Genomic DNA, 25,451 nt, shown 5'->3' with positions numbered 1-25,451 from the left:
TAGTAGTCATCAACCTAGGATCATATCAGAAGGTTCACTCGCTGGCTGGGTTATTTAGGGTTATAGAGATTGTTAACAGGGATATAGGATTATCCTACATGTCTGTCTGTTAATTAGGGTTATGGAGATCCGTAACAGGGATATAGGGTTATCCTACATGTCCATCCATTATTTAGGGCTATGGAGATCCTTAATGCAGATATAGGGTTATCCTACATGTCTGTCTATTGATTAGGGTTATGGAGATCCGTAACAGGGATATAGGGTTATCCTACATGTCCATCCATTATTTAGGGCTATGGAGATCCTTAATGCGGATATAGGGTTATCCTACATGTCTGTCTATTAATTAGGGTTATGGAGATCGGTAACAGGGATATAGGGTTATCCTACATGTCTGTCTATTAATTAGGGTTATGGAGATCGGTAACAGGGATATAGGGTTATCCTACATGTCTGTCTGTTAATTAGGGTTATGGAGATCACTAACTCAGGACTCACCAAGACAACGTGAAAAGAAAGTCCTCTTATAACCGAGCTAGTGAAAGACAGCGTGTGAATGTTTTGGACTCTACACATCTAAATGTTTCCATATATATAAAGTGTGTGCATACAAAGTGTGTACACACATGCCTGGGACAGGTCTAGTAATGAGATCATTACTGGATGATTGTTCGGAAACTTACCTGGGCTTCAGATTATAGCAGCTTATGAGTTTCTGGCATTTTAACTCAATCAACAAAACCATGAAAGGGGATCTGAAGAGAGACCCAGGAGGACGTCCCAGCTCTATGTTCTGCTTGCTCCACTACCGTCTCATACAATCGGCCATGCAGAATGAATCCTACTCCAAAATTTCCATATGTGGCTTTATGGAAATAAATCTTGCTTCTCAAGGAAGAAGATAAAGTACTTCATTTCTTTTTTAAAGTTGCATGTTTAGTAAAATGCTTTTTCACACGGGCCGTCAGTAAGCACTCGCCCAAGTGATCTGTGTGGCTTCTCTCAGCTGATGAAGGCCAACTCATAGCCCCCTTTCCTATTCTAGAGCCAGTCAGAGATCAAATCTCATATGTAAATGAAGTATTAGCTTCAAAAAGTCAGGGGTTAAAATACGTTTAATTAGACGCTCTGCGAAATTTCAGAACCTTAATGCTATCTGTTCCTTGTGAAAATAGAAGAAACAGACAATTAGAAAATAGATTAATATGTCATACTTTAAGATGCTGAAATTACCATCAGTTAGTATTAACTGTAAAGGACGAGAAAAGTCACATTTATAATTTTTAGCTTGCTCTGAGGTCAAAACTTCATTATTATTATTATTATCATTATTTTGAGATGGAGTCTTGCTCTGTTGCCCAGGCTGGAGTGCAGTGGCTTGATCTTGGCTCACTGCAACCTCCGCCTCCCAGGTTCAAACAATTCTCCTGCCTCCACCTCCCGAGCAGCTGGGACTACAGGTGCATACCACCACACCCAGCTAATTTTTTTAGTTTTTTAGTGAAGACAGGGATTCACCATGTTGGCCAGGCTGGTCTTGAACTCCTTACCTCATGATCCGCCCACCTCAACCTTTCAAAGTGTTGATATTACAGGCATGAGTCACCATGCCTGGCCCCTAATATTATTATTATTATTATTTTCAGACATAGTCTTGCTCTGTTGCCCAGGCAGGAGGACAGTGGCATGATCTCGGCTCACTTCAACTTCTGCCTCCAGGGTTCAAGTGATTCTCCCACCTCAGCCTCCCAAGTAGCTGGGATTACAGGTATCCACCATCATTCCCAGCTAATTTTTGCATTTCTGTAGAGATGGTGTTTATCATGTTGGCCAGGCTGGTCTTGAACTCCTGACCTCAGGTGATCTGCCTGCCTTGGCCTTCCAAAGTGCTGGGATTACAGGAGTGAGCCACCATGCCTGTAATTACTTATTCTTAAATGTCTCATAGACGATGCATAAAATATTAAAGACAAAATTCTTTTTGAAAAGTTAAAACGATTGGTACTATTCTTACTATTATTACAATTTAATGAAACAATTTATTAATGATATTAAAATGAGATCTAAGATTTGTAATGTCTAGAAATAGCTTAGGGCAATGTTTATATATTGATTTCCTATGATGTTTTATCTTTTTCATTATTAAGGTTTACAATGATGATTGAAAATCCTGATTTACTTCAAGAAAATTTCATGATTGACAAAATGTTACCCCAGAATATGTACTTCTTGAGTAAATTACAATTTAAAAACACATATATAAACTCTATACATGTATGTGTATATTTTATTGTTTCTTCTTTACATCTAAATCTAATTATATTAATTTACTCTTGTAAATTTTCTTCCTATCAATGTAGAAAGCCAGGAAAATGTACAGTACTGGTGTACAGTACTTGTTTCTCAGTGTTGCTATAAAAAATAAATTATCCTGAAATCTCACTGATGCAAACACAAGGTATTATTGCTTACATGGACCAAATAAGAGAGAAATACAAGAACCTGATTTCAAAATAAACCTAATCCTCAGTAAAAACAAAATACAAAACTAAAGCCTCCATAGTAATTCAAAAAATTTGTTTTGACCAATAATTACACATTTTAATTAAAGAATTCTGAGTTTTTGCGTTACAGGTGTACATGCAGGCTATGCACTCAAAGACTTACTTTGTTTCCAGTACTCACTCATTGAAAAATTCTAAAAAAGATCATAACTCTATCAATAGGTGGAAAGAAAGGGGGTGGTTTATATTTTTTTACTCATTTTGGTGATTCCTCAGGAGAAGATATTCACCATATGTCCAGTCTCCATTAAAAGCAAATCATTGCTTATCTTCTGTTTTATAAAATTGTGTGTGGCAGACAGAAAAAAAAAAAAAAAAGACATTCCCAAAGAAAAACTAATCCAAAAGAAAACAAAACATAACAGAACAAAATAATACAAATCCTAGCTGCAGACCAGGTAGGAGCGCTGCGTAATAAGCCATGGAGATGGATAGTTAGTGAACACAGAATTTGAGGGAGCTTTATTTTTTCTATGGGAAATTATTTGGGCCAAATGCACCAGATTCCAGCCAACCATCCCCAGATTCTATCATTTTCCCAACAGCACCTGGCCCGGGACTGGCTGCTACAGCCAAAGCTTAGAACTCTAAAACAGAAACAGTTTCTACGAGGACAAAGCAAGCTTCCAAAGGGTGGGGAGATGGGTTGTTTAAAAAGATTTTAATGATACTTCTCCAGCTCTTCACATAATTGTAGCCTTACTATCCATGCCCCTATAGTTAAGCAAATTCGAATTTGTAAGGGGAGGCTTTCTAAAGCCCAGTGGAGTGTTTTATCATCCCAAATGTAGCCCACAATCACGCCTATTCCCCATTACTGTTCATACACACAGAGAAGCCATGTTGCACCAGATCTGAAGGTGTCATTACAGAGCAAATGACACGAATTATCACCTGATAAAGTGTTCCCAAATAGCACAGAACTGTATACTTTATAAATTGCATCTCCTAAAATTGAGTTACAGACCACATATGTCCAGCCAAATGGAATGTCATAGTGTATCTGTATTAAGAGTTCAACCTTTAACTTTGTGGTTTGCTCAGCTCTGTATAAATTTCAGAAGGACACGCTGATTTTAAATAATAAAAGAATTTCACCCAAATGATTACAAGTATGTCTTCTATTTTCTCTTTCCCTCTATTTCCTCAAACTGCAATTGATAATATTCAAAAAGTCACTGTGTGTGTAAGAATACCAGAAAAACACTATGAACCATGAAACCAAGACTGTGTAATCTCAATACGGGGAGGAGGGTAGAGATGCTGAAAACACACTCAGGCTTACACAGGAAATCCTACGCCCTGTGATACGGTCTGGATCTGTGTCCCCAATCAAATCTCATGTTGAGTTGAAATTCCCAGTGTTGGAGATGGGGCCTGGTGGGAAGTGATTGGCTCACAGGGGTGATTTCTAATGGTTCAGCACCTTCCCCCTAGTGCTGTCTCATTCTCACAAGTTCTCATGAGATCTCGTTGTTTCAAAGTGTGTGGCACCTTCTCCTTTGCTCTCTCCCTCCTGCTGGCCATGAGCCTGCCATGATTGTACGTTTCCTGAGGCTTCCCCTGCCATGCCTTCTGTATAGTCTGTGGAACTCTGAGTCAATTTAACCTCTTTTCTTCATTAGTTATCCAGTCTCAGATAGCTCTTTATAGCAATGTGAAAACAGACTAATTTACCCCGCCATAAATATTCTCCTGGGAACATAGAATGAAAACACCAAATTTCATTGCTTTAGCAATGCACTGGTACACCTAAGGAAATCATCCTTAAAGGAACAGACCACAGGACACAAGTGCCTTGGGAGGGCTCCAGTCTCCTGTCCTAACATACTCGCCCATTTCAACACTTTCAGAATGGGAAAAAAATGTCTTTAGGGCACAGTTTATATCCTTGTCAAAAACCAAGAAAGTCTGTCAAGATGGTGCATGTCCTGTGTAAGATGAGAATTTGTGAGACAGAGATTGTATGTTTGATGAGTTAAAGTCCAAATATTCTTTTATTATATTGCGTACAGAACATTCAATCAGTGCAAGAAAATAATCAAATCCCTAGATTAGGGACATACACATTAACAAAAGGCACCATCTGTTCCCGAAGGAACTAACACGATGGCTTAGTCAAGAAGCGGGACATCAGCTGCAGTGACAAAAACCCCATGTCTCAGTGGACTCATGACAGAAGTGTATTTCCCTGTCATGGTGCACGTCCATGTGGGTTGATGGAGACGTTTAGCTCATTAAAGACACTTAAGGAACTGTGGCTGGGGACCGTCTCAAGACATGGTTTTCATTGTCCAGCAGGAGAAAAAAACTAATGTGGAAAGTCTTTCCTAGCACTTTAAGTGACCCTTTGGAAAGGACGTCTCTCATGCTTGCTCACATTTAACTGGAAAAGCAAGTCACATGGCTGCACCCAACTTCAGAGGTGGTAGAGGAGACATAAAGTTGTCAGGAGCCCCAACAAGAAAGAGATGCCAACATTGGTTTCTAGGCCACTGCAGAGGGCTCTCCCCTCCCCTGCCCTCCTGCCTTCCTCTCCCTTCCTCTCCCCTCCTTTCCACCCTTCCTTCTCCATCTCCTCCTTCCCTTTCAAGCTTCAAAGGACACATACTTTTAAAAGTCAAAATATAAAAGTTAGAACATAAATAGAAAAACTGAAATCATTTGTAATAGACAGTGTCCTGGACACAGACGCCCTCTCCTTACTCGAGTCTGTCCTGAGGGCAAGGTTTACCAACTGCCTTTACTGTTTTCACAAGCTGTGATTGTGAAATCTGAATTTGAAAAGAAAAAAACATTCAAGAGGTTAGGCCTGAAAGATTATTTCAGGGACCGCCTGTAAATATTTATTGCTATTGGTCTGATTCTGTAATCCATTTCTTTGGGGGGTTGATTTTGACATCACCCTCATTTTTGTTACTCTTCTTCAGGAAGGCTCTGTGTCCATGGCTGCCCCATGATTGCTGTGCTCATCACGCCCTCTGCAAGGCTGCACGACCCGCAGGCACCACCTCGTATCCTATCCAGGTCTTTCTCAACCAGGTTCTCAGTCTTCTTCAAAGCCTCCATTTACTATCTGACAAGAGTATAAAAATCGTGTTTGCATTTGAATCTGCAATGGCTGTGAAAAACCATTTAACTCTGTTTAGAACATAAGGTTATGGTTTAAGACAATCTAGCCCTGTAAATGTTCAAAACCATAAGTCTCACTAAGCCATTTACTCAGACACAGACTGTGGGAGGTTAATCACCAATAAACTGATGGCATCCAGTGCCTCCACTGGGAAAGAGGAAAGTGTCAGAGATGAAGAGCTGTTTTTTCAAACTCTTAGAGGAAAAAAAATTTGAAAGACCAGAGTCCTAGAAAAGAGAATAGTACTCAGCAGAAAATAATTTATCTAAGAGTAAAAAATTGAACCTGTGACATTAAGAGTTCTGTTTCTTAGTAACAGTGACTAGGAAGGTTGTGCTGGTGCTATGTGTCAACACGGGTACTCTTTCAAAAACCACTAAGAATAAAGTGAGCTAGAAGCAAGTTAGATTCATTTAAGTGGGATTGAAAGGATATAATGCATGTTTCGTTAATAAAGAACTTGGGGGAGAAAGTGGAGAAGAATGGAAAGGAGGTTGAGTGTGTGTCCTGTAAGTATAAATACTACTTCAGAGTTACAGGTGTGCATAGGGGAGCCATGTTCTGCAAGTCCTGAAAGCAGAATGTGGGCAAGATAGAACATAAGAGGATATAATGGACTGATGTTAAAAAATAACAGGTAATAAGTAAATGCTGGTAACAGAATAATAAATGTGTATGGATGGCAAGCTAGGAGGAGATGTTGCCATAGAAACAGAACTTAAGAAAAGAAAGCGTTGGTAACTCCTCTTGAAAATGGTAGAATTATTAGGCTGAAAGTGTGCAGGTCACTAAATGCAGCCATCTTCATTTCACCAGCCGTATTTCCCACACCTCCCGATAGCAGCACAGACCTCCCACACAAACGCTGTCACAGGAGAAAGAATTAACAGCAACATAAAATAGAAGAAGAGAAGAAAGGGAAAACCATGGCACATGGATGAATGCAAAGAGAGAGAAAAATTTATATGGAAATAACTTTATGTCTGTAAACTTAACAACTGCTGCCTAATTTTTAGTAGAATAATAATTTTATTATTAAATGGCATATACTCACTGTAGATATTCAAGCAAGACAGATGATAGAAGCAAAACACGATACATTATCCCCAAATCTAATACCAGAATTTTTATTAAGTAATTTTTAATAGGTAACTATTAAGCAAATCTGTGTGTGTGTGTCGTGTGTGTGTGTTTGTGTGTGTGTCTGTGTGCTTGAGTTTGTGTAAATCAAAATTTAAAAGCAGGCAGATAAATGGTGTGAGAAACAAAGGAAGAGCCGTTCTTCAATAATAAAAGGAATTGGAGTCTACATGGTATTTTAATATTTGATTTTAATTTTACTCAAATTCTACATTAGGACAAAAATTAAGTTAAAGTGAAAGCATAATTGAACGTTAAGGAAGTGTTTCTTCCCAACAAGGTATTTCCTGAGTGACCATTCTGAGGACAGAAGGAAGTGTCAGGAAGAACAGAAACATGATGGCCAGGCATGGTGGGTAACTGTCACCCCAGAACTTTGAGAGGCCAAGGCGGGCAGACTACTTGAGCCCAGAAGTTCAAGGACAGCTTGGGCAACAAAGGGAGATTGTGTCTGCATAAAAAAAAAAAAAAAGATAATAGCCTAGTGTGGTGGTGCACACCTGTAGTCCCAGCTACTTGGGAGGCTGAGGTGAGAGAATGGCTTGAACCCAGGATGCTGAGGCTGTACTCGAGCCTGGGTGACAGAGCAAGACCCTGGCTCAAAAAAGTAAAAAAAAAAAAAAAAGCGTGAATTACGTGCATTGTAGTTATTAGTTCCTTTACATGTGTGATTACTGTAATGGAAATTCAGGACATTCAACACCTAAACCTTTCTCCCCTTCTCTGTAATTCCTGAAATCTTGGTTCTATTATTTTGTTTACATTGTCAACATGTGTGAAGTCTCTGTTATTTCTGTGACCAAAATGCCCTTAATTATCCAGGACAGCCTTATGTTACGAGCTCAATATTCGTCTCTTTATCACAGTTTCTCCAATCTGAACTTGAGTTATTCACTGGGTTTAATAGGCTGGGGTTTATCATTGGGTTGTAGCTTCGAGGTGTAATTGGTGCGCCCTTGCCTATGATTCTCTGCAGTGGACAGTGGCTGCCTGCTTTGCTGACACTTCGAGCCTGGATGAAAACCTAGCTGGATGCAACGTCCCTGCACAGTCATGTTTATTCCTCAGAAGTACGTCGGGGCCGATCCAGTCTTCTGGCATAGACTGCTTCTGGGAAACATCGGACCTAAACCAACCCACCCCTCACATGCCAACGCCGCAGCCTAATGGAAATTTAGACAGTTCATTCATTTACTAGGTTAGCCAACAAAAGAACAGCACAGTCCCAGCAGCTGAAACAGCAGAGATTTACTGTCTCACAGTCCTGGAGGCTGGAAGTCTGAGATCAAGGGCTGGGCAGGGCGGGATCCTCCCAAGCTGTCTCCTTGCCTTTCAGATGGCATCATGTCCCTGTGTCCTCAGAGGGTCATCCCTTTGCAAGTGTCTGTGTCCTAATCTCCTGTTTCTATAAGGACACCAGTCACATTGGATTAGGGCCACCCCAACAGCCTCATTTTACTTCCTGTTTCAAGACCCTATCTCTGCATAGGGTTTCCAAATGCAGTCATGTTCTGAGGTGCTAGAGATTAGAGCTTCAATATTTACACTTTGGGGGACACAGTTCCACCTGTAACAAGGAGTGCATGCAATTGCCAAAGGGTCCTGAACTTAGCGAGCAGAGAAGGACGTCCTGTGTGATGAGCTTGTCTGTCTGAAGCCTTGTCTGATCCATCTACTGCAGCATGTGGTTGGAGCTTACAGAAGATTCCCCCACTCCCAGGCACCTGCACATCCAGGGCACATTCCTCCACTCCCAGGCACCTGCTCCCCCAGGGCACATTCCTCCACTCCCAGGCACCTGCACACCCAGGGCACATTCCTCCACTCCCAGGCACCTGCACATCCAGGGCACATTCCTCCACTCCCAGGCACCTGCTCCCCCAGGGCACATTCCTCCACTCCCAGGCACCTGCACACCCAGGGCACATTCTTCCACTCCCAGGCACCTGCTCCCCCAGGGCACATTCCTCCACTCCCAGGCACCTGCACACCCAGGGCACATTCCTCCACTCCCAGGCACCTGCACACCCAGGGCACATTCCTCCACTCCCAGGCACTTGCACACCCAGGGTTTCTGTCTTTCTCCTTGCTGGCAGCGCCTCCCATTCTTTGCTATTTTACTGATTGGATCTGCCATGGTGATCTTTAGGGTGTGCGTGTGACTCTGCGTTGTTTCATCATGTCATTTTTTAAATCTCTTGCTCACCTAACTGCATCGTAATATTATATTTTTATCTACCACAAACTGTGCTTGTGGATTTCATTCTAATTCTTGTTTTATTTTTTTCTGTTTTATGTAATGAATTAATTTTATTTTGCCTACTTTCATTTTTTTTTTCTTTGATTGTGTTTCTTTTCCTACAGTTCGTTCACGTAATTGACAAACCACAGTTTTCTTATTTCCGAGCTTGGGCAGCTCTGTTCAGACCATCTTCACCATCCTGCTTCAAGATTCATTTCATGTAGGCAACATTGTCTGAAGTTCCCAAGGCCTTGAGATGTGTTGCCCATGGCTTCAGCCATTTCAATTTAGTCTGAAGCTGTGGACACTTCAAATCAGCCAGAGAGCACCCCTCCCACGAGCCCTCACCCTTTGGGTTCTCTCCCTCTGTCACTGTTACCACTACAGCTAACTACAACTAACTCATTGGAGAGGGGAAGGGAGGTCGCTCAAGTCTTCTTCTCAAATTTGGGCCCATTTACATAAACTCTCAAATTATTTTTACTGTCTGGGGACTACATGGGCTTTTGTTTTTTCTTTGGTTTACACCAATCTTAATTTCATTAGTGAGTTTTGGAGAAAATGTCTGTTTTGTACCTTTATTTCAACTTAATTCTGGGAAACAAATAAATTACTATATTCCATCCTGTTTACATATACCATTTATTCCTCACAATGATTATACTTCATGGATATTATTGCTATTACCATTTCAACTTAGCAAATAAAAATAAGCCTTGTGGATTTTGAATAACTTACTCAAAGACAATTGTGAGGTAAATGAAAAAAAAATAAAAACCTGGGTACTATTTTGTTCTAAAACTTCTGAACTTAACCACTACATTAAGAGCATTCTGTATGAAAAACCTGAATTTAAATATATGGTGCTTTCTATTGTACACTGGAAGAATTTCCAGTGGATGCAATAAAGTTGTTTTCTTGCTCAGGTAGTAAAGGGTAGTGTTAGCAGAATGCTGATACTAATGTTATTTATGATAGTAATAGCCATACTATGTTTATTAAAATAATGATTTCGTGCGGCAGAACTTGGATTGAACTTTTTTTATATAAATAATTGTTTGTTTCATGACTCAAATTTACAACTAAAAATAATAAAATGTTATAGTCATAATGACACCAATTTAATACACATTTTAGAATATAAAATTTCACATTAGGACAAGAAATAGATTTAATAGATACACAAAAAGTTCCTTAATGGAGTAAGGATTTTTTTTACATTTTCTTAAATTACTCTAAAGATAGTAGGAAATCATTAATTATATAATTATGAAAAACAAAATCTTATTTTATAACTTTACACAGCATGCTCAAATTATAATTTGTATATACATTTATAAATTTTGTTTTATATTCTCTCCTTTTATTTGCTGCATAAAAATTGTACAAGTAGGTTTTAAAAAGGTTTAATTCACTAATTAATTAAAACTTGCAAATCACATTAAAACTAATCTTAGTCGTGCTACACACACACACACACACACACACACACACACACACGACGGCTTATGAAACCACTTGTACGTTCCTACAGACATGTTCCTGTGTTTCAAAGCAGAAAAATTACAATGCTCCTGCAATTTTCCTGTTACAGATTGAGTAACACAGGATTCAAATAATTTGTACTTTTTGTTCTGTGAAGCTCTCTGCATCAGCTGTCTCGCTCTGTTCCCCAGGCCAGGCTCAGGCACACACCCTTGTCCAGCTGCCTGTCATCTGCACGAGTGTTCTAGGCTGACCTCCTCTGAGTCCATCCAGCTGGGCTCCCTGTGGTCCCTCCTCCTGCAGCCAGCTAACCAGGAGGAAGGGTTATCAGCAGAGGCAAGGCCCAGATGAGAGCATGAGAGCAGGCGAAACCTGCAAGACAGCCAGCAGAGAGAATGGCCTCCAGAGGCTGGGCATGGAAGTGACCTAGGGACACTCACAACCATTCTGTTGTCAAAGCAAGTCCAAGCCTGATTCACAGGTCGGAAAACAGAATCCCCCGTGGGACCGGAGGAGCTGCTCCCATTGGAAAGGGTTCATCAATTACGGCTGTCAGTGCAATTGGTCTACCGTCATCCACCTCTGGCTTTGACTACTCACTTTCTGTGTTGCACTCATAGGCTTCCCAGACCTTCAAAAGTCCCATTTAATTACTGTATCAGGAGGAAGTTTTGAGATCCTACGGTCACCATTGGCCACCTCTCTGGCGGAGAACAAGCTGATCTTAGCAGTGGCTGATCTCTGTGACGCAGCCACCTCGAACGTACAGTGGTGAGACAGAATAACTACAGTAAGGGCCTCCACAGAAAGGAGCACTTGCAAGGAGGGAGAATGGAAGCACAGAGCAGTCCCTGGTCCTTAGTGATTGTGAAATCCACAGGGCAAATGCTGGCACATCCCGGAGAGAGCACTGCACTTTGATGAGGACCCCACTGACCCCCAGAGCCATTCCCCAGTCCATTGGTCTGCACGACTCCTAGGTTCACACACAGAGAATGTCCTTTCCTCGCCGTTACCTTACATGGCGTCTGGATTTCTGAAGAAAGGAGCCATATCAGCGCCTGGATAGCCTGCCCCCTACCTCAGGACAATCTGGAAGCCTGCAGTTCTTCGTGTTTGGTGCAATTTCGGTGCCTTTCAGGCCATGCTGTTGTCCCTAGAGCCTGTGCAACTCCCATGAAAATCCTGCAGACTTCTTTGTATTTGATTCCATTTCAATCCACCTGAAAACAGACAAACTCATAATTCGTTTCTAGACAGACTTCGCTCTCTAGTCTTATCTGTGCCGCTTTGGATGTGTCAGGCTTCTAGGGACATCCCTTTGAAGTTTTTTTGTGTGTAGCTGAAAGTGTCTATTAGGCACTGCCTCAAATGACAGAGCCCGTCACGCAGGGTCATGCGGCCACACCATTGATTTTGACTGTGCCTCCGGGCTATAGATTATTTTGAGAGTCTTTTGCTGGCTGGAGAGGGATGAAGGATCAGAAACGGCTTTGTTTTCCAATCCCACAGGACCAACCAATCTCTATCCCCTCTAAATTCTGATACAAACTGGGCAATGTTTTACATCACTCATCTTTTTTTACTTTTGAAACCTTGTAACAAACAGTCGAGATCAGGTAGCTGGCACTTTCAATATTAGGGCTGGAGATCTCATCGGTCACATCTGAAAGTTCATCAGGTACATTTTCGTCCTCCCAGTCTTTGCCGATGAGAGAACTGTGATCATTTCTCAGCCACCTAACGTGGTTCACATTTTTTTTTTTTTTTTTTTTTTTTTTTGCCTCCAGTGACAATTTCTTCAGTATTTTTCCTCAACAATTTTCAGTGATTCATGCGCAATTTTCTCACATCCCCATCTCCAGTCCAGAGGCCAGGGCTACACAGAAAAGGGTTTTGTTATGTCAAATCCGAGTTCTTTAGAACCAACCTCCGTGTCCCTTCACCAAGGTCATGAGCCACAAGGCTTCACCAGTATAAACAGTCAACATCCACGGTGCCTCTCAAGTGTAGGAGTCGGTTTGCGACTCTGCCCCTCCGGGCTGGGAACAGCTGGTATTAAAGGTCATTTTTCACCTGTGAGCTTCAAAGAGCTTGAGACTTTGGACTCTGACTTGAGGTAATCAATCACCAAGAAATGCCAGAGTGTCCCAGGTGAGACGTGCCCACCTCCCCCGGCTCCCGCCATTGCGACGAAGCAGCTCTGACTTTGCAGTCGGGGTGCTGAGGACTCCAGATGTTCTCTGTAACTGTAACCCCCGCTCCGTTCTGTTTCCACTGCTCACAAAAACTCAGTAGCCTTTGCTTAAACAGTATGTTTTCCGACGCAGTAGGTGCGCGGTAGAAACGAATGCGTGATCGGGTGCTGGCAGTAGCTGAGTGTTAATGAATGAGGTGGGCTGGCTATTGGCTGCTGGAGACAATCACCAGATGAATTTGGGAATCTGGGAATCACTCTTATTATGGGCTGGGCTGAGCTCTGCACCACCAACATTCATCTGCAAGTCCTAACCCCCAGGACCTCATAATGGGCCTGTATTTGGAGATACAGGCCTGATTTTTTTTAATTAAAATAAGTAATTTTGTTAAAATGAGGTCATGTGTGTGGGCCCTAATCCGATAGGACTTGTGCTCTTGCAATAAAATGAGATTAGGACACAGATACACACAGAGGAGAGATCTTATAAAGACACAGAAGGAAGGTGGCCATTTATAAGCCGTGGAGAGAGGCCTCAGGAGGAACCGACTCTTGCCCAGACCTCAACCCTGGACTTCCAGTCTCCAGAACTGTGAGGACACGCATTTCTGCTGTTGAAGGCTCCAGCTTATGGTATACTCATACGGCATACAGTTCTAGGGAGAACACTAATGCACCCGTGATGCTTAAGAAAGATGAAGACAGAATATACAGCTTGTCAGGGAAAATGTAGGGGTAAAGTATCAAGCATATTTACATATTTTAATATGTAAATTGGAATACGAGTAAATTACATGTGTAAATAGTTTACATGTTAAAATAAAATAGGACGGCATGGTGGCTCACGCTTGCAATCCCAGCACTTTGGGAGATCAAGGCAGGAGGATTGCTTGAAGCCAGGAGTTTCAGAACAGCCTGGGCAACATAGCAAGACCCCATCATTACTAAATAAATAAATAAATAATAGACTTTGTAATCTCAATTGTGTTGTTGATTTTATAGAAATATCTGATGCTGATTAAATGTGTGCAGTTTAAATATGTATACCATAGTGGCTTTAATTAGACTTCAATAATATAGAAATAAAACAGATTTTATTTTGTATCCAAAACTAGTGCTATAAAAACATATTTATAAATTTTACATTTTTGCCTTTGAGACACACATCATGAAATAATCACATCCTTATATAACATACTTTCTTACTTTATAAATCTTCCTATTTCTTTATTTTCAAATTTTTCACTGGTATCTTTTTTAGGTCAGGTCTTGTTCATGGCATGTTTTATATTTTTCTTTTAATCATATCTTTTGTGTTCTGTTATTCTTTCCCTTGATCTGAGTTGTAAAATTTCTCCATAAATGTTTTCTACTATTCCTATGTTTCTACTGGCTGGTTTTATTTATGAGAAAAGCATAATTAAACGCCATTCAAGAACTATGTAATAATTCAGACCAGGATCCTATCCCATCAGGAGACTTTTAACAAAATTTTAGCTTTTATTCTCCTATACCCATGACTCTATTAAACTTACGCAGACTTTTAGCTCTAAGCAATTGCTAATTTTTAATAAGATATTTAGTACAAAATTTGACACTACGTTTTTAGTAATGTCTTTAGATTTAAATTATTGCTTTCAATCTTTCTAAGTCTGGCTCCGGAAGATGCTCTTATCATTCTCATGGACGTTCCACATCCCATCACTTTAGCCCGACTCTTCCACTTATATTCCTGATTCTGTATTTAATGTGACAGATTTCAGATGCTTCTTTCGCAAGTGTCTACTGTTCTGAAAGTGTGTCTTATTCCACGTTTGTGTGAAAATGTCCTTTTTCCTGTGAAACTATGAAGAACACTTTAACCTGTTCTAAAATTCTAAGAGTACAATTCTCCAGTCTCATAGTTGTACAAAAACGAGTTGGTAGCAATTACTATTTCAATCATAAAAAACACAAAATGTATATAGGACCTTATGTTTGTTTACAAGTCATTGGACTAAAATCTTTACATTGATTCAAACTTCACGAAACTGTGAAGTAAATATTGTTATCAAAGTTTGTGTGTCTGATGCTAATGTGGCCATTTCCTTGCAGACAGTTTATTTTCTTTATTTGGAAACTTGTTTGATTCTTCATTTTTAGAATTAAGATTTTTACTAGCATGTGTGTATCTTTTTACTTTTTGAATCTCTCCTAGACTCGGTGATCCCTTTTGAGATGGAAAACTGAGTGTATTTTTATTTCAGGAGAATGTTCTTTTGTGACGTCTTTGATCACTATCTCTTTATTATTCCTTTCTCATCTGGACTTCCTATGGAGAGTTGACATGCAATAGTTCTGTTTTCTTTTATGGCTCGTAGGATTTCTCTCATAATATTCATTTTATTTAAAAATTTTCTCGATGTCAGAGACCAGTTTCCCAGCACAGCCTCCTGAGTCATGGCATAAAGTCTCACTAGGGTCCTTGTGTGAGTCACAATACTCAGCGACTTGGTACAGTTACTGTGTCTTTGTTTCCATTTATTCATGTTTCAGAGTTCTCCACTTTTTCAAAACAGCTTCTTATAGTTTTAACTGTACAAATCCTTTTTATCCGATGGAAAATATACATTCAAGGTTCCTCTTTATGGTTCGTGTCAGTGGAGGAGACAGAATCATTTGATCTCTCTCACTCTAGATATTCATTGACTTAAACATCCCTGCTCATGACAGAGACAGAGCAGCTGTGTCCGTGCCGCGAGCAGGTGCGATTCTATTCACCTGTGTGCCTCTCACTTACGGGAAACTTGGGCAGAGGTTGGCCTGTGATCATATCCAGGAGGAGAGGACCCTTCTTTGGGCTGGATGAGTAATAAATGAACCTGCAGGCCTGCTCTTTTGATAAAATAGACGGCCACTATGTTTACCGTTTTCTCCTCGGTATGGCAATTGGCTGAGTCAGCCCTCCCTAGGATATGCAGTGAGGGCACCTGCGGGGTGGAGGACAGTGGCCCAGGCTGGAGGGTCAGGGCGTCCCTGCTGCTCAGACTGTTGCTCTTGTCATTTTCATTGCGGAACAATGTGGGCAGCTGGGACTGTGCTATGCTTCTCTTGACAGCCCCATCTCCAAAGCTCCAGACCCCGGGGGAAGGCGGCAGCCCCGTGTCATTGCTGAGGTGCCCCGGGCCGTGGCACTTGGAGCTGCACATGCTAGACGCCTGTCCCGGCTCCCCCTCACGCTGGATGCCGAGCGTTTTCCCTGAACTATGTTCTCCGGAGACTGTTCTCTCTGACTAGGGCAACGAGCCCTGGGTGGAGGGTTTTGGAAGATATTTGGTAGAGGATGGAAGCAGTGAAGAAGGTGCAAAAGGGACATTCATTTCTTCTTCACGATTTTCCAATAACTCATCTTCTCCATTTGAACATCCTCGACAAAGATGGAAGCCTGTATTGTCAGGAGCTAAGAACGTTTTCTGTGATCATCGTTTCTTCAGGCTGGGTCACAGAAATGGAAGCCCCCTTCAAAGTAGCTCTTAGCTGTTCTGGCTTCCCAAGTTCTAAACTCGAACTCCTGGGGTTGCCTTCAAGGCCTGAGGCCAGGCGCACTTGTCGGCTGTTCAGAGCCCTGAGTCCTGGACCCACTACGGAGATGCCGTTTCAGGCACGACTTCATCAGGGTGCAGAGGAAGATGTTCCCCTCAGGGAAGTTCAAGGAAGAAGTTCAGTGGCAGGAATTGAGGGTGCAGGGTGGGGGCTGGTGCAGGGTCGGGGCTGGTGCAGGGAGGGGGCTGGTGCAGGGAGGGGGCTGGTGCAGGGTGGGGGCTGGTGCAGGGTGCGGGCTGGTGCAGGGTGAGGGCTGGTGCAGGGTGGGGGCTGGTGCAGGGAGGGGACTGGTGCAGGGTGAGGGCTGGTGCAGGGTAGGGGCTGGTGCAGGGTGCGGGCTGGTGCAGGGTGCGGGTTGGTGCAGGGTGCGTTTTGCCACTGCTCCTTGTCACACTGCTCCTAAGCTGCCGTCTGGATGTCACTTCCTGACGAGAGGATGGGTCCGTTCATGGAGTCGTTTTTAAATTTCAGCATGAAACAAAGTGCCTTCAAGTTATTTCTGAGTATTGAAATAGACACTAAACGCGGCAACTCATTGTGCATACTGCATGAACATATTTTTATTTAATGTGGCTGTTCGATAATATCATAGTTCCCATTTAACTGCTAAGCACACAACCTAGAATTTCTCAAGCTTTGAGAACAATGGTGAGAATGGTACCGAGGGTCTGTTTGCCCCACTTTCAAGCAGGATTCTCTATGTTTTAGCCTGATCAACTTTCATTCTTCCTCTGCAGAATTACATGGTGCAAGACATTTGGAGACACCAGAAACCTAGGAGAAAATGTGCTTTAAACATAGATGGTAATATAACCGCGCTGGAAATGAGAAGTCGTGGTCCGCTCTATGTTGAGAAGCATGAAGGCGAGACCATGAAGCTGGCAGAAACAGCATGATTTCAAAATGCATGCTAAATACTAATTTGTGTCATGGATATTTTATCTCTTCCTCCTCTCCCTCCCCTTAATCTTTCCTCACAGCATGCTCAGGCAGAAGAAGATAATAATTAAGCCCATCTGCATTGTCTTTCACTGTCTTTGGAAATTTATGAAATGAGACAGAAGAATAAGCCTCCCAAAAGCGCCTTTCTAAACATGGTACGGTATTCACGTCTTGTGAATTTAAATAAAATCCTCGCTGCCGACCCTGCTGCCCCAGTGCAGAGCTGTGAGTTTGCAATGTCACACCAAGGTTGCAATGTCCCCAGTGGCAGGATGGAGCTGGATGGCGATTCTGCTCAGCTGCAGGAATGTGACTCCCAGAGCTGGTGGCGCTCACTTTTATACAACAGAAAGGGACACTGTTTCTCTCTGTTTCAGGGTGTTGCCACACAGGCTGTGGAGATAAAAGGTTAGGAACTGGCAAAGTTTGGGAATCTCCATGGGGTGTGTGATCGTTATGATTTGAGTAATTCTAACCCTCTGAAATTAAAGACACCCAATGCTAGGCACAGTGGCTTATGCCTGTAATCCCAGCACTTCGGGAGGTCAACCAGGAAGGACTGCTTAAGGCCAAGAGGTTGAGACTAGCCTGGGCAACATAGCACGACCCTGTCTCTGCAAAACAAACAAACAAACGGAAATTATCCATTAAAACGATTACATTTTATGCACAGCTACATATATACCTTCCTTGATAGATTCTTTCTGCATAACAGTTCAGCGTCTACGAAAGGAAATTTGCTTAGTGACATTCTAAGTCTTACTAAGGCAGGTCATTAGCCAATGGCCACATTGACCAAGGTTAGGCTTAGTTTCAAAATGTGAGTAAGGACAACACAAACAGGAAACGTACATTAAGGTTCAGGATATAGGGTACCTGGTACAGGAAACCTGAGTTAAAAATACAGGATAAGATCATTATTGCTATGATAACATTGTTTTAACCCAGTCCCCACTGGCCTAAGGCAGTAAATACACAACAGTTCAAAAACAATTTACCATATGTGTTTAATTCTGTTGTTTCCCAAATTTGACTGAAATAAACATAAAATGCACCAAAAGGATGCAATTATTGTGGTTCTAAGAGTGAGAATGTGGGCGCCGGTAGACGAGCTATTTTGGCAAATTTGTATAAGATAGAAAATAGATAGGGTTTTACTAATAGATACATCAGAGAAGAAAGGACCCTTCTCAAACACAAATTCAAAGTGAGAGGGTGTGATTCCTGGGGAAGATCCCTATGGATTGCTTGGCATTTGGAGAGGCCGGATGTGGGTATGGAGTCCAGGTGGTTACTTAATTAATTAATGGCTATTTGCACATGACCTGTGAGGTCCTCATGCAATTTCATTCCTCAAGTTCAAGACCAAGTGCCTGCACAAAGACAAATGATATTCCAAATGCGCCAGTTGATCCGCTGTGCTGGGTGATGTTCCCAGTAGGGAATGCACCTGAGTGTGGCACCTGAGGGGTCTCATCCAATTCTCCAGCCCTCAGTGCAGCCGCCTTGAGCTGAAGCTTAGCTGTTCACTTCCCAGCCCATCTTCAAAGCGCTTTCCCAGTGCCACCCCATAGATGATAAATGTCCGATTTACCAGACTGTGGGTAGAAAAGAAAAATACATATATGAGTATTTTATATTCACCAAAAGAGTCTTTATTTTGAGGTATGAATACACATCAGTGAAAACACGTGAGGCACTATGAAAGAAAACCAAAAATAGGAACAATTACAACAGAAACTGCTGGCCAGCAGTACCATCCGTGGAGAGCTGAAAAGCACAACATGTACAAAATCAGCACATTTGATTTTATTAAGCATCTTATAGAAAATCATTTCAATGAAACATCTTGTAGAAAACTTGACGGAAGCCACTTACAATGTGAGAATAGGCTGCTCTAATAAAGGAACCATGCAGAGATTATAAAATCAGTCTTGCCACTTGACGTATAATCATTGCCATTTGATATTTAATTATTATAATGTAAAAAAACAATAAAATATCTATAATATAAATCTAAAAACACTCAGAGAATTAGAATGCAACAAAAAATCTAGAAAACAGATGAGCGATATGATGTATTCAAGCAAAGCCAATGATTCGAGACCAGCAATGCATACTTTATAAGAGTGGCAGAAAGAGAGAATGGAGACCATGCCACGGAGGATAAACTTTTATTTTAAATAAAAGCTGCATTGTTACAAGCTGAAGGAGGGTGACTTTTCATGCAGAAGGGTGTACGGAGCAACACAGTCTGAACGCAGGAGCTACCCATGGAATGCAGTGATAGAGGGACACTCCCAAGAGCTGCCCAGGAAAAAACAAAGGGTGGGTTCCCTTCAAAAGCCTCAGAAGTAGACCAGCGTTGGCCACGTTCATTCTTAAAGGCGGTAGAATGTCATCTCAATTTCAAAGGAAGGTAATTTTTAAGATAGAATCCCATATTAAACCAAATTATCACTCCGTAATTTCAGACATAAAGCACAATTTCAGACATAAAAGAATTAAGAAAAAGTGTCTTTCTAACCATCTTTCAAGAAAAAATAAATCCAGGATGGTCCTTGGCAGAGTTGAAGCTGAATCGAATCAGGATGAACACCTGAGGTTTAGGAGCAGCGGAGGGGTGCACTCTTCGGTGAGTATGCCAACAATACTCAAAGCCAGTTATCAGTCCAGGTGAAAATCACATCTATAAAGTAAAGACAGGGCACAAAAGTGAGAGATTAAAAATGGATAACTGGATCAAATAAAAAAGCATAATGAAAACAAATACTTTTAACTTTGACAAGAAATTTTCTTTCAATTCAGTGCCACAAGAATTTGTTACGTATGTGACAAATAATATTCGGATGACCATAATACTGTTAATATTGCTTATTCAACTTTCGTTTTTAGAATCATCACATCCATACATTGAATGGTTGGAAATTGCCTGTGTGCCACCATTTTTGGTCAACAAAAGCAGAGGTGTGATTAAGTCTAACAGGAAACATAGACAGGAAAATTAAAAAGCTGATCATGAAAGAGCATTTGTGATTAAAAGTTAACAAAACTAAAGATAAGAAAATAACAAAAACACTTGGGAAAGAGAAAGTGGGACAGAGAGAAAATGATACATTGTTCTTCTCCAGTCACAGCTGACTAAACAATCAGGATCAAGCTGATTTCAGGGACTCCTCCCCGAGTGATGAAGTCAGCCTAAGGACAGGGCAGGTTCATGTGGACTGAAGGAGAGACACAGCCCACGGCTTCCAACTTCCATTTAGAGTCCAATTGTATTTAAAGCCGCAATTACGGAAACAACAAAACAGCCCCCGACGCCCACAGGGCCGTAACCATGGGATTCTTCACATTCAACGTCCTCTAGTATCTTCTACATCTAGAAAGTTTCCAAGACTTAAAAGGAGGGTTAATTTTAAAAAATAGTCGCTGGGAACTTTACTGAAAATAGTAATAAAAACGCACAGCCATCCGCTCTTCCTAACAGTCAGGAGAGGTCACGTTAGGAATAGTGGTTTGAGGACTGTGCACCCACTTCCCAGAGAAACAAACCATGACTGGCAAAAAGTATTTTTTTAAGTGCTTTAAAGTCTTTGGAAACATCCTGTGGACATAGAGCAACGGGAAAGTGTCCACTCAAGAAAGTCTGCCAGGTCTCTGTAGCGATAGGAAGGGTGTGTGGCCCTCCCAGCGCGGCTCAGCAGAGCACAGCTCCAGTCTGGGTGGCTGAAGGGGCAGGGGCAGGGGCAGGGGCAGGGGCGGCTGCAGGGGCAGGGGCAGGGGCAGGGGCAGGGGTGGTGCATGGGCAGGGGCAGGGGCAGCTGCAGGGGCAGGGGCAGGGGCAGGGGCGGCTGCAGGGGCAGGGCAGGGGCGGCTGCAGGGGCAGGGGCAGGGGCAGGCTCCCTCTCCTCATGGCCTTCTGGGTCCTGGTGATTTTCTGTGAGGAGCAGGGCACCAGCTTCCTTACTGCCCCTGGCTGGGTGTCACTGAGCTAAGTCCCAGGTGACTTCCATCGCAGGAACCAGCTCTTTCCCTCCCCCAGCCCGGCCTTGTAGGGCAAAAGCTTCTCCCAGGCCCTGAGGGCTGAGCGTCCTGGGCAGGTGGCCCCTGGCCCAGCTTGCGGGTGAGTTTCACACTGACAGCGGCAAGACCAGAAGACCAGGGACGGCTTTGACACCAGGCACCCAGCTTTTGAGGTAGGGCCTCCCTGAGAGGCAGGCGCCCCCTTGTCCCCACCCCGCCCCACATCCAAGTTGGTGGCTCAGATTTTGCCCAGGTAGAGGCAGACAGTAAGAACCGAGGCTCCAGAACGCTCTGGGAGAGCTGACTATGTTTAGAACAGAGTTGGAAAGTTCAGGCCAGGCCCCGTTCCCCAACACTACGGAGATGGTGGTGGCCAGCAGTTAGGAGGGTCCAGGGAGCTCTGTGAGAGCAGCCGTGTAAACGTCAGGCCAGCCACCTCGCCAGGGCGAACGCAGGAAGGGCCTGAGCAGAGCTCTCCTGAGCTGGGAGCACGTTCCAAGATCGGCTCTGAGTGAGGTGTCTTTGTGCTTATCCTGCTTGGAGACCAGCGAGCTTCTTGGAGGTGTAGATTAGTGTTCGTATGAAGTTTGGAAGTCTACAGCCATTATTTCTGTGAATGCATTCTCTTATATTTTTATTAATAGTCTCAATAAAGAACATATATATTTATTTATTTAGTAAGACACACACATATAATATATACATTTGACTATAGAGACAGAAAAAGAAAAAAAATCTCCAGAAAGAAAAGAGTCCCATACTTGTTTTCAGACCATATCCTCTGCAAAATGTGTACATTTATATAAACCAGAATAAAGCATAAAATCTAAGAACATTTTAACAGTGTCTAAGGAAATCTGAGAAAGAAGAATTCACCAGTATCATTTTGAAACAAACATCAATATTGTTAAACTTTTCTCAACTCAAGAATGACAGAAGACAGCTGTAACAAAGAGAATTCCAAAACTATTAAGCATAAACTATGAAGAGATAATACACCAAAATAAAAGCATCATGAAATACACCAATCTGTTGTTCTGTGTTTACACTGAGAACATTTTGACCACTTCTCTTTACACTCTCAAAAATAAGAAAGGCATTGTGGGCTTTTTTAAACAGGAAAGGGTAAGTTAGCTATAACAAGCAGAGATGAAAAGAGAGTTGATTGTGTTAAGAAAAGAATGAGAAAAAACACGATATAGCATAAATCACAGTGACAACAGACACGAAAGGACATGAGAGCCTCCTGCAGACGCTCCTATCAGTGTACTGTGAATAATGACAGTCATACTTTTTTTTTTTACTAGCATGAAGTAAAGAAGGAATGTTAGAAATAAAATGTATGTAATTAAAGAAATCTTCCTTGAACTGGAAAAGAACCTGACTCTATAAAGCAAAAGCCCTAAAAAATAGAACTCCTTCTGAATTGTGGAGCCTGCATTCATAGAAAAGTTGGCCTCTCCCCAAGGCAAAATTAACCAGGAAGAAGCATGTGTGGGCACACGCCGACACTCCCTCAAATTATAAAGGTTGTGTTTTATAAAGTTTTCAACAACAACAAAAATATTTTTCTGTAAAAAGTCAGTTTTATTGGTAAAATTGGGGTTAATTCTAGCAAATTTAAGATTCACCAAGTTATTTTGCACTACAAGAATTTCTCTAAAAAGGCTTGGAGCTAACAATCTTGGCGTTACTGCAGAACCTGTCTTTCCACACGACAAGGCTTAACTCGAGTTTCACCTCTTCTGTTCTTCTCACTACCGGATCACCAAAACAGTGCTTTTTATATTTTCTTTAAAATGTTGCACCCTTTACTAGGACACGGCACAGATCTGCTCAAGCCTAGCAGCTGTCCAGCGTGCCGCAGTGTTTGTTCCATGCTAACTGGGGCTAGATCCAGATGGGAGTGTTAATTACTGATTTCAATTGCAGTTTTACTAATAGCAGTTCACATGATACAAATCTCATTCCCTAATTAACTGACGCGCTGCAATATATTCAGTCCATGTTATGAAATCTTACTCTCTCTGATAAAAGCCTGTATTACCAAACCAAGAGAGATGCCTTTTTTTCCACCCTCTCCTAATTTAAGACTGTGAGATAACTATCAAATCTCTAAAATTGGGCAGAGGGGGGCATAGTTTGGCTTAAAGATTTTCTACATTATTGCATGACAAGATACAGAATAAGATCTGCAGGATTATGCGGAAAATAATTTTGACCCATAAATTATATAAGCAACTACATGAGTAACGACATAGATCACAGCATGAATTAAAATAACATAAAATAACATCATACCCGAAATACCTTGACTTGATCGTTACATATTCTACGCATGTAAAAAAAATCACACCTACCTCATAAACATGTAAGTATTATGTATACATAAAACAGAAGCAGTCCAGTAAAAATAAGACTAATTCAGATATTCTAGAGCCCCGTATGTGTGCTAAGCCTAGACTCACCCTGGCCGTCTAACCTGAAGTTATATTCCAGCTACATGAAGTATAAATTGGAAGACTATTGTTGTTCTCAATGCTTCTTTGTGAGTTGGTTGGTTGATTTTTCAGTGGCGTTATTATACCAAATTATCAGTGGTGAACACTGTGAACAATTTCTGTGTAAGCTTAATAATAATTCTTGTCAACCTCTTTTGAGGATCTGCTGTGATCAAGTTCTTGTTGAAAGCATTTGATGAAGATTAATTCATTTACTCTTCAAACCAACCCAATATGACCATATAAATGTTTAAGAAATATTTTAAAGTTAAATGCATAATACCACTATCAACTTCACATTAAAACAATGAAGGGAAATCACATATCTGCAGGCATTAGATATTAGGAAGCATTAATATGAAAGTCCCTTAATATTGTGTAGAAAATAGCTGCAATTTTATTTATTATATTGCAAATTAGAGCAATATAAATGTTAACATGTATCTATGATATGTAAATGCTGAGATAGTACACTTGTAAAATTACTGGAGGAAAACAATACAAAGAAAGCAGTATATCAGGTAAAAAAAACAAGCAGAATAGGAAGATATTAAAATATGAAATAAGTTTACAAATTACGGCCAAAGATTTTTAGTATTACAATAAATGTAAATGGGTTGAATAGACTTATTGAAGAAAAAGCACTTTAAGCTTACTTCTAAAAATAACATCCAGCTAAACGGAGTATTGCATTTCAATATACTGCTAGCATGAGCGGGAACCGAATTTAAAAACACACTTCACTTACAATCACATGAAAACGAAACACTTAGGCACAAGTCTAACAAAACAGAAACAGTTTATATGGGTTGTACAGGTCAGCTGTGGAGCTCCAAGGTTAACACGTGACTTGCTCCTCCATGCCTTCTGCGGTGATTGTGAGGCCTCCCCAGCCACGTGGAACTTTGAGCCCATGAAACCTCTTTCTTTTGTGAATTGTCCAGTCTCACATATGTCTTCATCAATGGCAGGGAAACAGACTAACGCATTACCTTAAGATGTTTTATTTTTTATTTGCTTTTCAACAGTTTTACTATTTATCTAAATATAGTTCTGTCTCACACTCTTTCTCTGTATCCATCTCTCTAGTAGTGTGATAAATATACACAATTTGAAGGTTGAAAGTTACAGTATTTCTATTGTATTATTAATATTATAGCCCTTAGTAAGCTAGGAGAAGAATTACATTACCTCGGTTGCAGGTGACAGAGCTGTAAGAGTATAATAAATTATAATATAATTGAGATAGTCCATGAAAGTCAGAACAAAGCAAAGATACGTACTCTTTTTTAAATATTGTGGTGGAAGTCCTAGCCAAAAAATTACATACTAATAACTGTATGCATGCCTATTTTAAAGGAGAGATTATTTTTATTATTATAAAATACATCGATTTTCATTGATATTGTATTTCTTCCTCATTTTTTTTCTTCTTCTTGTTGCTGAGACAGAGTCTCACTCCGTATCCCGGGCTGGAGTGCAGTGGTGTTATCTTGGCTCACTGCAACTCCGCCTGCTGGGTTTAAGCAATTTTCCTGCCTCGGCCTCCAGAGTAGCTGGGACTACAGTCACGCACCACCATGCATGGCTGAATTTTTTGTATTTCAGTAGAGATGGGATTTCACCATGTTGGCCAGGC

Source organism: Aotus nancymaae, unplaced genomic scaffold (genome assembly GCF_030222135.1).
Source record: "Aotus nancymaae isolate 86718 unplaced genomic scaffold, 86718_ANA_hifiasm-v0.15.2.pri h1tg000173l, whole genome shotgun sequence".
NCBI classification, from domain to species: Eukaryota; Metazoa; Chordata; class Mammalia; order Primates; family Aotidae; genus Aotus; species Aotus nancymaae.
The sequence above is the reverse complement of the archived record's forward strand: the minus strand, read 5'-3'. Positions refer to the sequence as shown.